At 35.1% G+C, this 13,736-nt stretch overlaps 1 protein-coding gene and 1 long non-coding RNA gene across 5 annotated transcripts in view; one reads left to right on the forward strand and one right to left on the reverse strand.

The window, feature by feature from the left end:
* The window catches only part of ESR1 (estrogen receptor 1), a 376,096-nt gene that overhangs the window by 163,377 nt on the left and 198,983 nt on the right, over positions 1-13,736 (reverse strand). The gene's annotated exons all lie outside the window — the stretch shown is intronic.
* The window catches only part of LOC138147280 (uncharacterized), a 121,415-nt gene that overhangs the window by 106,327 nt on the left and 1,352 nt on the right, over positions 1-13,736 (forward strand). The window lies entirely within an intron of this gene.

Below are 13,736 nucleotides of genomic sequence, written 5' to 3' on the forward strand. Positions count from 1 at the left end.
CAGCTTCTACATTAAGGGATTGAAGGGCTTGGAATATGATATTACAGAGATCCAAGGAGCTAGGACTAAAACCAAGAATCACCTACTCAGAAAAACTGAGTATAATGTTTCAGGGGAAAATATGGTAATTCAATGAAATAGAGGATTTTCAAGCATTCTTGATGAAAAAAACTGAGCTAAACAGAAAATTTAACATTCAAATACAAGAAACAAGAGAAGCATGAGAAGGTAAACAAGAAAAAGAAATCATAAGGAACTTAGCAAAGTTGAACTTTTTACATTCTTACATGGAAAAACAATAATTGTAACTCATGAGCCTTTTCTCAGTATGAGGATAGCTGAAGGGAATAGATATATGTGTGTATATATATATATGTATATATATATATTTCTATATGTATGTATAGGAGGATGCATGTGTGTATAAATATATATATATATACATATGTGAGTGTGGGCATTTGTATGTTCATGTATACATAGAGGGCACAGGATGAGTTGAATATGAAGGGATGATATCTAAAAAATAAAATTCAGAGGTGAGAGAGGAACTTATTGAGAGAAGGAGAAAGGGAGAGATAGATTAGGGTAAATTATCTCATATAAAAGAGCAAGAGAAAACTGTTTCAATGGAGGGGAAGAGCAGGGAGGTGAAAGAGAATGGGACAACCTGATTCTCATTGAATTTTACCTAAGGAAGGAATGGAATACACATTCAATTGGGTATCTTACCCTACAAGAAAATAGGGGGTAGGAGATAAGAGGGGGAAAGATAGAAGGGAGAGCAGACTGGGGGAGAGGGTAGTTAGAAGCAAACATTTTTGAAAAGGGACAGGGTCAAAGTAGAAAATAGAATAAGTGGGGGGTGGGATAGGATGGAGGGAAATATAGTTAGTCTATAATAATATAACTACTATGGAAATGATTTGAGTAACTACACATGTACAATCTGTATTTAATTGCTTATCTTCCCAAGGGGGGTAGGTGAGGAGGGAAGAAGGGAAAAATATGGAACTCAAAGTTTTAAAAACAAATGTTTAAAAAATTGGGTTCTTCACATGCAACTGGGAAATAAGATATACAGGTACTGGGGTATTGGAACCCATCTTGCCCTACTAGAAAGTTAAGAGGGTGAAGAGGGAGGATATAAGAACAGATTGGGAGAAGGGGTATTCAGTAAGCTAGCTATTTTGGAGTGGGGTTAGGGGATGGGGAGAGAAGAAATGTAACTCAAAATCTTTGGAAAGCTAAAAAAATAAATAATAAAAAAAGAAATGATGAGTAGGCAGACTTCAGGAAAACCTGGAAAGACTTATATGAACTGATGATGCTGAGTGAGGGGAGCAGAACCAGGAGAACATTGTACATGGTTACAGCCATAGTATGCAATGACTAACTTTGATAGACTTGGTTCTTCTCAGCTATTCAAGGTTCTAAGACAACTCCAAAAGACTCATGATGGAAAATGCTATCCACATCCAGAAAAAGAATTACAGAGTCTGAATGCAGATCGAAGCATATTAGTTGCTCTCTCTTTTTTGTTTTGTTTCTTCTTTCTCATGATTAATTCCATTGGTTATAATTCTTCTTTGCAACATGACTAATATGAAAATATGTTTAATGTGAATGTATATGTAGAGCCTATAATGAATTGCATGCTCTCTTGGGGAGGGGGGAAAATTGGAACTCAAAAGCTTGTGGAACTGAATGTTGTAAACTAAAAATGAATGAATGAATACATAAATTAAAAAGGAATAATGAATAAAGATTGAAATACACTATAGCAAAAAGCAAGGGAAATCTTGACCATTTTAAAATTGTCAGCCTAGCAAAAATTACCATATCCCTTCCTGATATAGAAGGGGTTTTAAATGCAAACAAATAATTGCAACATCCTTCAGAAACAGGCAAATAAAAATGAAAGAAAAAAGCCAACTCTAAGCAAGACTTTTGACATTTAAATAGATGAAAAAGTAGGAATTTCAAAAGGTTTTTTAAAGCCTTTAAAACAAAAAATTACTAAGTGGTGACAATATTTACATGCTGAAAGGCTCTTGTTTCTTTGAAGTACTATTTTAGTGGAAAATTCATTTAGATGAATATTTTACACATTAGTAGTATATCAAAATAAATTCCAAATGGATAAATGGTTACTATCTAAAAATACTAAAATATGTAAGATTAAAATCTCACCAATCTTTCATCATAGGAACCTATCTTTCATAAGTGTGGAAAAGTGAAAAATTCATAACCAGCTGCACTATAAGAGAAATTATAAAAGACAAAATAGACTTTCTTTTTATAAAAATAAAGTTTTTGCACAAATAAAAATAATGAAGTTAAAAGAAGAAATTACACTGACCAGCAAAAAAAAAAAATCTTGTATCACACATCAGGGACACTATAGGATTCCACATCAAAGGCTATCATCTAGGCACCACACACCACTTATATTGTAGTATTATGCCATAAGGAATGATGAATATGAAGAATTCCAAGTAAAATGAGAGTGTTTATATGAACTGATAGGAGACAACAGATCCAAAAAAGAACACTATACATACTAACTACAACCACATAAATGAAGGCAAAATAGGTCAAATACAATGTATCTAATTGGTGCTACCTTGTTAATGGACACAATCAAATTTTCTTTCTTTTTTTAACCAAATATTAAATTATAAGGTATGCAGAGGGATGAGACAATCAATTACAATCACTCTTTTGCTTAGCTGATTAGTGGGAGTAAACTTTATTTGGAGTTTATCTGTGTGTTTGTTTATGCATGTCTGCTGTGTTAAAAACAGCATTTATTTATTTTTTTAAAACAGAAGAATTTGTATGTTGTAGTGTAAAGGATGGAGCAAAAGATGAAGAATTATTTGACCTGGGTTCAAATTCTCAGGATTTAAAGTTGGAAAAATCACTCCTCTTCTGTGAACCCCTCATTCCTAACCTGTCAAAATAGGGCACTTTACCACAGGTAATCTCTAAGTTCTCATTCAGCTCAAAGTCAGTCAGTCAACAAGGATTCATTAAGCATCTACTATGTGCCAAGCCTCGTTAATCCTATGAATCTCCTACCACCCACTTGCTTCAACGTCAGAATACCCCTAAGCATCCAATTCCCCGAATCTTGCAAGAAAAGTTACGTTACTTCCTTCACTCTGGCAGCTCTCCACTAGTACACAGAAGAAACTTCAAGAAAAAAAAAATGACCCAGAAACCTCCTCCCTTCCATAGCTCTCCAAGGGATTCTGTCCCTCAAAGCCAGCTACTAAAAACCCAGACCAGACTTTTAGATCCATTTTCTTCAGAATTTTCTTCTGTCACAAAACTTTGACAGATATCAGGAGAAAGAGATCAGGACATATGATGTACATTTAGCCCCCTTTGCTAGGGGAGCTAATTGTCTTTTTCTCAATCAGAAAGACATCTTGACCATTTTGGCTAACCTGTACCTGGCTCTCCCCTCCCTTTGTCAGATATGTGCTTAAAAATTGCAGCAATAAACACTTAAGTTTATCTATGGAACACTCTCTTCAGTAATACTGTAGCTCACGTGTAACTCTTGTAACCTTTCAACAGAGACTACTTACAAAAAAAATGTAATTAGATCATAGTTAAATTACATAAAAACTTTTTTTTAAAAAAACACACAGAATTTGATTGCTAAAAAGAGATAAAAAGCCCTTCTGGACTTTGACTTGTTGTTAGATTCACCCTGGTATCACATGATTCTTTCAATATTACTTCTATAGCTAATTGCTTTTTTTCTTTTTATATACTATTTTGTTTTTCCCCAATTACATGTTAAGACAGTTTTTAACATTTTTAAAAAAGTTTTGAGTTCTAAATTCTGAAATAGGTTATATATATATGCAAGCCTGTAAAAACATTTCCATATTAGTCATTTTATAACTAGCTATATTCTTAAATGAGCAAATTGTATTACTTTTTTTAATAAGAAGAAAATAAACTATAGATTAATGCAGAAGATACCAATGAATTGTTTCAGTGTTGCCACCTTTAGTACCACTGACCATTTTATCTGAATTGAGTTCCTCCACTTGAAGGAATTAAGGAAACCACATGACTAGTGGGGCTCCCAAAGCTCTATACCCAATTCAGAGGGGGCTTTCCCTAACCTGATTGCTGTTGTTTTCTTGCAATGGCATCAGCTAGATCTATTAACTCCTTATTTTGGTGGCCTACCCCACCACAAGAAATTAGCAAAATAAGGTGATCTGTACACACTTTTATTCTTGCTAATAGGCAAAAGTAAATCTCTGAGAGGGCATTCCCATCTCTCCATTTCTTCTCCTCCTCTACAAAAACACCATGTTACTTCATTTACATTAGTCAATTTGATATCACTTCTTATTCTCCATAATAACAGCTCCTTGTGGTCTGAAGTAGTTTCCTGCATAGAATGAGTGCTGATTTAAGGAGACAATAATTTAACATTCGTAACAGCCTGGATTCATGTAAGCACTGAGATCTTTATTTGTAAGAAAATTTAAGTGCTTCTCTTCACAAAATGGAGGACTCTCAGTCTCTTCCAGAGTACTTCAGGGGATCCTAGTAGTGGATAAGAACTTCATTTTTTTAATGGATAAAATTCGCCTTCTATTATCAGTGTTATTTTGCACAGAACAGACTCTAACTGAAGAATGACTACAATATCTGGGAACATCAAGAAGGATCTAATGACTTCAGGTACATGCTAAAGACCATGCAGTACTGTCATGGAAGATAAGAAAGGGATTGGATATTCCTGGCCTTCTTTGGCACTTCAGTCCCCGGAGGTCTCCCAGGTTGGGGGAGGCTTGTACCAGAATGGGTAGAAAACAGCCACTTTAGCCCACAATAGCCATTGATGAGTTTCTTCTAATGTAATTCCCCCACCAGCCATGCTGGATCTTCTACAAGATTCCAGTATGGCATAGAAGAAAAATCCCTAGACTAGGAATTAAGACAACCACCTTTGAGTCCCAATTTTGCTACTAAATTTTCAATGTGATCCTGGACAAATCATTTATATGGCTCTCATTGAACATCTATAAGATAAGGAAGCAGGATTATGTGATCTCTTTAGGTCCTTTTCAGCTTTAAAATTCTTCAATTATGACTCTTTTTAAAAAAATAGATTTTAATGAAATGTTTTATTTTTACATCATCTAGATTTCCCCCTGTACCCTTGAACCTCCCCCCAAAGAAAGCCATCCCTTTAACAGAGACTTTTGTTTTTAAAGAAAAAAAATGAGAAAAAAAATTAGTCTAATGAATCAATACATTGGAAAATTCTAATAAGGTTTTTTATATCCATAGACTCTATGCTCACCCCTTTACACATGCATACACACACACACACATATATACACACACAAATCACAAAGGCATGAGGGAAACTGTATGATTATGACTCAGTCATTCTGATAAGGTCCTAAAGTGTGCATGTTGAACTTGGGGCTCATAAGGGCTCCTGGGAGATCTCAGAGTTACCTGGTCCTGTTTCCTGTTCCACTTGGAAGTTAACCCTGCTCTCTGCCATGCTCGTAACAGATTTGGGCTCTCCAAAAGAATCCTTTACATAAAGCTATTCCCCATTTCCTCTTCTGAGTGTTCTCTCTCCCATACTGGGTACTCCAAAAACTTCCTGAAAGTACAGGCTTCTAGGCAGCCAGTTTAGGTTACTTTATACAATTGGACTTCAGTTCTGTAGATAATGGGGCTGACCCAGATGATCTTTGAAGGTCCTTCCAGTGCTAACAAGGAATGATTCTACAATTCTGACAGCATAAGCAATGTAAGTTGGAGTAGAATGTGAATACAGAGTAAAGAAAAATTCAGCAAGTGAAGGAGAAAACGGAAAAGCAGTCTAAATGTGTTCATCTATAGTAAAATCTTCACTGTGCCAGTGGTTCCTAATAATGAATAGTCTGCATAATTTGAAAAGGACTAAGTGCTCTTTCACTAAGGCTAATTAATGAAATTATTAAAACAATGATGAAATGAGCAGAGCTTTTAGTGCAACACCTACAGTTACTTTAAATGTAGAAGAAATTGAGTTGTCCCCTTGAGAGTTTCATCCCTGAAGAAATAGTTCATCTATTGGGTAAAACTGGCCATAACAACTTCAAATAGCAGTTGGCATGCTACTTTGGTAAACAAAACCTACTACCTTACAATAGTGGCATGGCCCTGCCCTTTGGGATACGATGAGAGGACTCATTTTCAAACTCACTACTTCTGAAGGTCAAGGAGAGACACAGGCTGGCAATCACTGCATAGCTTCAAGGCAAGATGGCTCACTGAGATCACCATTGATGGTAGACAGGATCTAAGGACAGTAGAACCTTTTGATGATTTCTACATATTGTTGATGTACCCCTGACTTAAATGATAGTTGCACATTCCCTATACTTAGAAAAAATTCTCTTACTGTTGCCAAAGGTCTACTTTCAGTGTGTTTGTGAATTTTGAATATTAGACATAAATATTCTTCACATGTTATCTCACCTTATCCTCATAATAATCCTGCAATTATTCCCATTTTGCAGATGAGAAAATCGAAGTTTAGAAATAGTAAATGACTTATCCATGGTGCTTAAGGTAAAATTCAGACCCAGGTCTTCCTGATGCTGAACCAATACTCTATCAAGTATACCACAATGCCAATTGAATACTGAATTCAATTCCATTTTTAAAAAATCAATGCAAAAGCAATTTGGTATAGTGGAGAGTGAGCCTTGGAGTCAAGAAGAACTGGGGTCAAATCCTATTTCTGATATGTATTATGTTACCATGGGCAAGTCATTTATCCTCTCAATGTTCTCAGCATCTAAAATAATAAATTGCAGACTTCTTTCCTATCTGTATCTGCGGAATGATTTTTCATACTAGGAGTTTCCTAGAGATATGACATTATGGACCTGAAAAAATAGGGAGTTATTTATGGCATAAATTCTCATAACTTTTTAGAATATTCAATTCAAAATACTCTTATTTCCCAAATAATATAGATAGATGGGATTTTAGTGTGTCTTAGAGAGAATAATGTTTGTTATACCTCAGATGCTGGGGTGTATCTCTACATTCTTATTTCTACATTCTCTACATTCTTCTTATTCCAATGAAACATTCTGATTTCAAATACTTTAACACACCAAAAAATTTTAAATTGCAGTCAAAACCTAGGTTCAATGCCAATCTGGAAAATTGGCAAGAGTTAATAAGCCTCAAGTTTTGTTTATTGTTGTAGCAACAAAGCAAAAAGAAAACAAATGTAGAGTAGAATCAAAACAAATGTTAAAGGAAAGATTGGAAAGTAGAAATTGTTCACATGACGGAAAATGAAACATAAAAGTATCAAATAGTAATAGAATCATGATATTTTAGACACATGGCAGGTGCTTAGCAATTGTTTGTTGAATTGCTGAATGTAATCTTCCTCTTATAAAAAGAGTTAACCTCACAAGAGCCAGCTTTACCAGATTTCATGGAAAGCCTGGGACATTCTCAAGACCTTTCAAGATATTGTAATTTAACAATAAAAATAAACATTTGAACAAAATGATTATGTAATTAACACTGTGTGTGTGGGGGCATATGTGTGTGTGTGCAGTTTAGCATGTCAGTTCCTCTAGGGTAGGGATTGCTTCATTCCTTGTACTTGTATCCCTAGCACCAAGTTCAATTATTGTTGATTTATTACTTCTGAGAGGACAAGGAAGTTAAAAAATAAAACTAATATAGAATAAGGATTCAATTATTCAGTCACTAAATATTTATAAAGCACCTAATATGTGCCAGGCACTTTACTAAGCCCTGGGAAAACAAAGGACAAAAACAGTCTCTACCTTCCAGCTCCTCACAGTCTAATGATGGAGACCACATTCCACAAACTATGTATAAACAAGCTATATACAGGAAAAAATGGGTGATAATTAAGTCACTAGAATTAAGAAGGATTGAGAAAGGCTTCCTGTAGACAGTGAGATATTAGCTGGGGATTTGAAAAAAAAGCCTCAAATAGGGCAGCTAGGTGGTGCAGTGAATAGAGCACCAGCCCTGGAGTCAGGACGACCTGAGTTCAAATCTGACCTTAGACACTTGACACTTATTAGCTGTGTGACCTTGGGCAAGTCACTTAACCCCAATTACCTTGCTTACTCCCTCAAAAAAAAGCCTCAAATATTCCTATTTGCTAGTCTAAAGTTTTTCTTTTCTTTCATAAAGTTCATATAGGAAAATGAACTATTGTTTCTTAGGACTTTGACATATGAATTTGCAGACATATCCCTTAAACTTTTTGTGCTTTAATTTCTTCATTAATAAAACTGGCATGATATATTATTATATTCATGTACCAGGTGGGTAGATGGGGTAGTACCTATGAAAATGTCTCCTACTCTTTCTCTGAAAGGTTCTATCTAAATAGAAGGGGTCACTATCACCACTGTTTACAGTTACACTATCAATTATAGGATCTTATAATGCATTGCTTGCACCTCCTTTATAGTACCACTTTTCATCTATTTAAATTTGTCCTCGAATAACAACTCTTGTTTCTTTCATGCACCTTAAATATTTTTTCTATCCATTACTTATTAGTGTAAGTTTTCAGACCATATCTATAAACATTCATACCACTTATCAAAACAGCCATGTGTATTCTAAATTTGAAGTTAGTTGTCTGGGAATATAATAACTATTTTCCAATATATAATTTGTATTGACTATTATAGAATCTGGAGAAATTACCTGTTATTTAGTGGGCAAGATAATAAAAACATTTGAAACAGAAGTGGCTAATTTCTTTGCCAGGGCCCTCATGCTTTAACATTAAGTTGTTAAATGCCAATTTGATTTAAAAAATTATTTGAGCTATACATATTTTAATTTTTCATTTGAAATCTTTCTTACTAATCTTAAAGGAGTTTTCCAGTATCCAAACTGAAAACTAAAGGCAAGAATACTGATTGGAAGGCATTCTTTATGGTACTATTATTTATATTTCATGTCCTGTCTCTGAAAGTACATAAAAAACAAAGTCTGGGGTCAGCATTGGAGAAAAATAGAATATGATTGCCTCCCACTTTCTGCCTCTCCCAGTACAAGGATAAAAAGGACTAACATGTGGAATGCATGCTTCAGAAAATTTCCCATCAATAACTCAAGGTCTCATAGTAGAAACAGATTGGAATTCATAGCACTTACCCCCTAGATTAAAAGCATGCATTGAAAATACCCAGAAAAATCTGAAGCAAGCATTTTGACCAAACAAGAAATGCATTTTAAATTCACAGAGTACACATGGTTTTAATTCCCTTCAGGAAAGATATAGGCCATCATTTTTCATATTATTTACAGATACATCCATTTGTATTTAACACAACTACAATTATCAAATCTTTGTTATCCCTTTCCCTCAGAATAGCATTCTATTTCTACAAGTCTATTGACATTTTATCTTATCTGTTTTCTGTGATAAAGTAACACCAAATTTCTATATTCTATTAATTTTTTTCTATAATTACCTCCTTTCCAAAGGAAGGGATTTGTTAACCAGAAGACCCTTGAAAATTATTAACTTTCCACACATCTAGACTTTTATCACTTTGAAAATGATGCAATGTTTAATGACTTTTTAATGTTAATACTTCACCTAAGTAGCCCTCAAATAATTAAAATAGTATCATTACAGAATCTTATTAAACTAATCTCTCTCAATCTCTCTCTCTCTTTCTCTCCTCTCTCTCACACACATTGTCAAATGACAAAGTTAGACTCTCAGTGATGATTCTAAATATCATCATTTGCTATTTCAGCATTATATTAGTACAGAAAAATTGGATTATTATCATCAGTCATCATTGGTAACAAACATTTTATTGAGTGCTCACTGAATCCTGCCTGGACATTATGCTAGGTATCTGAAAACTGAGTAATAAATTCTAATGTGAAATAATATCCACCTCCCTTTTGTTTTGAAAATTAGACCACAATGAATCTAATTTGTCCTGATTCAATCAGATATCATTCACCTCAAGTATTTTTAAATGTCTTTCTTGAATTTTAACATATCAAGCAGATTGTTCATAAGGGAAGATAGTTCCAAAGAGAACCCCCCCATTAAAAGTTCACTAAACTGCAGGGAAGAGCTTAGTATCCTAGGTAACCGAACTGAAACATTTAGATTCCCTGGAACCAAGGGTTCCTAACCAGAAACACTTAATTCAGTCACTCATCCTGAAGCCTATGAACAGAACACTAGGCAGGATGCTGTGACCTCAGGTGAGATTAAAAAAAAAGCCTCCCTCAACATAAACAACTCCAAGGCTGCATCTCCTTCATGGGAACATTACAAAATCTTAGTGAAGTTTTACCTTTATGCCTGATCTATGCTATTTCTTCCATTAGGTACAGTGGTAATACCTACCTACTGATATCTTTCCTTTCCAGCTGTGAATGGCCTTAAGGTAACTACACTCTTGACTCTAGTCAAGTAAAACATTTGAATTGGGAGAAGGAAACAATATTCCCATTGTATATTCAGCATAGCCATAACTAGGAAATGATGCATTTGGGGCAAGCACCAAGAACTCTGAACAGGAGGTATTGTACCTTCAGCTAAAAGGGGAGACCACCCAGTAGTATGGAAACAGTAAGTCTAGGACACTGGTCTGAGGCAGCTGCCTCAGGAAACCCATGTTTCTGACCATGGATCAGGGAAGAGAGTCACACCAATGCCAATCTCAAATAGCTTTATATTTTAACTAATTATACTTGCTAACCAGGTGCTAAGCTCTCCTGTTTCTATGCTGAGGACTACAAGGGTTTTTGGTACATTTGGTACCCTAGGGCACAACCCTGATTGTATGGCCTTGTTAATAGCTGTTTTGATCTTAGCCAAGATTCTTTCTCTTTCTAGGCTTCAATTGCCTCAAATGTAAAAAGAGGAATGGATTTTTAAAGCCCATTTTAATGCTAAATCCTATCATCTGTGCTATAATCTTCTTTCCCACTGTTTTTTTTTTCTTCAAGCAATAGCCTGATGCAGCCTGTGATGGTCACTTGAAACACAAGCAGCTACATTTTCACGCAGCCTAGAAAGATACTTGAAATGGCATTTTGGTAGTTGTGTCAGTATTATGCATTATTCTTCCAATGCTTCTGATAGTAATTACAAATATGAACCAATTTTCATAGAAGGCTCAAGGATAATCTGAAATTAATTCTATCACATAAACCCCTCTAATTAACTAATGGTATTCTTTGGTTCAAATCCTCCTGTCCTTGAGAGAAAAGATACCACCACAATCCTAGTATTAACTAAATTTGAATCATTTTGTGAGTTTTCTCCAATATATCAACTCTACCTATATCTACCTATCCATGATGCATTGGATGGAGTGATATTACTTCTGTTTATTTTTTTGCAGAGGGGAAGATGGGGCAATTGGGATTAAGTGACTTACCCAGGGTCACACAATTAGTAAGTGTTAAGTGTCTGAGGCCAGATTTGAACTCAGATCCTCCTGACTCCAGGGCCAGTGCTCAATTCACTGTGCCACCTAGCCACCCCATGGAGTGATATCGCTTAGGGAGGTAACAGGAAAGAGGACAGATTTTCATCCTGTCTTCTAATTCAATTTAAGTTATAGCAATTCTTTTTTATTTTCCAAATACCAAAGTTCTCACCAGGAGCTCACTGTTCCTAAGTGCTCCCAAATGCTTCTCTTTCTTTGATCTCATTAACTGTTAATGATTTCTTCTCTCTGCACTTCACCACATAAAAATGGTAGTTCTCTCAGTTACCCATAAAAGTAGCATTATATCCTATGACATGATGGAAACCTAAATCTGACACAACTAGTTCTAGGTCACTGAGGTAGAATACTCTTAATAATCAACAATTCTGCTAAGGTTTCCTAGTGCTTGTTTATATATTAAGTAAATTTAAGGGAAGAAAATTCAAATATTTTTAAAAGACTGGAAGGTCAGATTATTCATTTTACCAAATGCTTATTCAATTAATAACCATTTTCACAGGATTTCCTCAAATAGATATATTTTATATATTTTAAAAAATATTTGGTTTGCACATTTTTAAATTTATATAATTTTTAGGAACATACATATTCCTTAACACAAGGAAGACCTATTGCTAGAGACTTTCCTGATGACCAAGCGCCCTATGGAAAACACAGACCCTATCACCTAACATTTTTCTATTTTGTAGAGAAAAAAAGGTTCCTAAGAATAGAAAAGAAAGCACCCAATGGCAAAGTTAATATTCTATGATAAGGACATAACACAAAAATAGCTGTCCTGAATCAGATCCATGGTCAAATCAGCCTACCATAGCACTAAGAAAAATGCAGAAAGCTTTGTTTGCCCACTATGAAGTCAATTTCAGATATAAGATCATTTGAAGCCAAAGTAGTACAAGACAACTTCCTAAGGGAGGAAAGACTTGAGACAGATCTTAAGTGTAGGATTTATTCAAACAAAGGAGGAGAGAATTATAAAAATGTAAGCTTTTTGAGGTCAAGGACCATTTATTTTTATTTTTGTATCACCAGTTCCTAGCATAGTGCTTGCAATGTTGGAAGTGCTTAATAAATATTTATTAAAAGTAATTAAAGTTGGACGGCTAGTTGGAGCAATGAATAGAGCAACGGCCCTGGAGTCAAGAGGACCTGAGTTCAAATCTGGCCTCAGACACTCAACACTTACTAACCATATGACCTTGGGCAAGTCACTTAACCCCAATTGCCCTGCTTCCCCCCCCCCCAACAAATAAAAGGCAAAAATAATAATAAAGTAATGACATTCCAAATACAGGGACATATCATGAGCAAAAGTCCTCCAACATGAATGAGAATGGTTTTGGCAGGGGGTGAATGGGGAAGATCAAAGACACTAGTATGCACAAAATGAACTATTTGTATTGGACATTAAAGCCAGAAAGGCTGGAGAGAAGGCTTATTTAATGTAGCATCTTAAAACTTAGTATGAGAGATTAACACCTGAGAGCAAATACTTATTGCTTGTCCTGTGTTAAAAAATGAGGGACTAACATGCTGGGAGTGGCATGTGAAAATGGGATTTAGGAAGATTCATCTGGCAATAATATGCTGAATGGACTAGAAGAAGATGTAACTGTAGTCAGAAAGTCCAAGCAGAGAACTATGGCAGTAGGAACATAGGAGTAAAGATTCAGAGCAAGAAGGAATTCTAGAAACCAAATTGTCTACCTGATTTTACATATATGAAAACTGAGACCCAGTAAGGACTCACAACCTATCAAAGGCCACAAAAAGAATGAGTAAGAGAGCCAAGACGTATAGGCAAGTCCTTAGATTCCAAATCCACTATTCCTTCTGTAATACTACACACTATATCCCACTAATTCAAAGCAGGTGGAGATAAAAGTGATGTTAGTCAATAAATATTTATTAAATGCCTACCATATGCAAGGCACTGTGCTAAGTGATATCAGTGAGTATCAAGAGTAAACAACAAAGCTAGAAATACTTCAAAGAAAGAACTTGCAGAAGGAATTTAGGTGACCCTATTTGAAGGACAAAGAAGAATGAGGCAATGAAGATGACTCTAAAGTTCGAATATTCAAGAATGAAAAAAGTCATGGAGGCACTGACAGGGATAAGCAAATTTGGCTGGAGAAATCCTTTGGGGGAGTAGAGAGATATTTTAACTATATTGGT

Source organism: Petaurus breviceps, unplaced genomic scaffold (genome assembly GCF_028583685.1).
Source record: "Petaurus breviceps papuanus isolate PSGF00001 unplaced genomic scaffold, PetGlider_PUasm1.0 90784, whole genome shotgun sequence".
Lineage (NCBI taxonomy): Eukaryota > Metazoa > Chordata > Mammalia > Diprotodontia > Petauridae > Petaurus > Petaurus breviceps.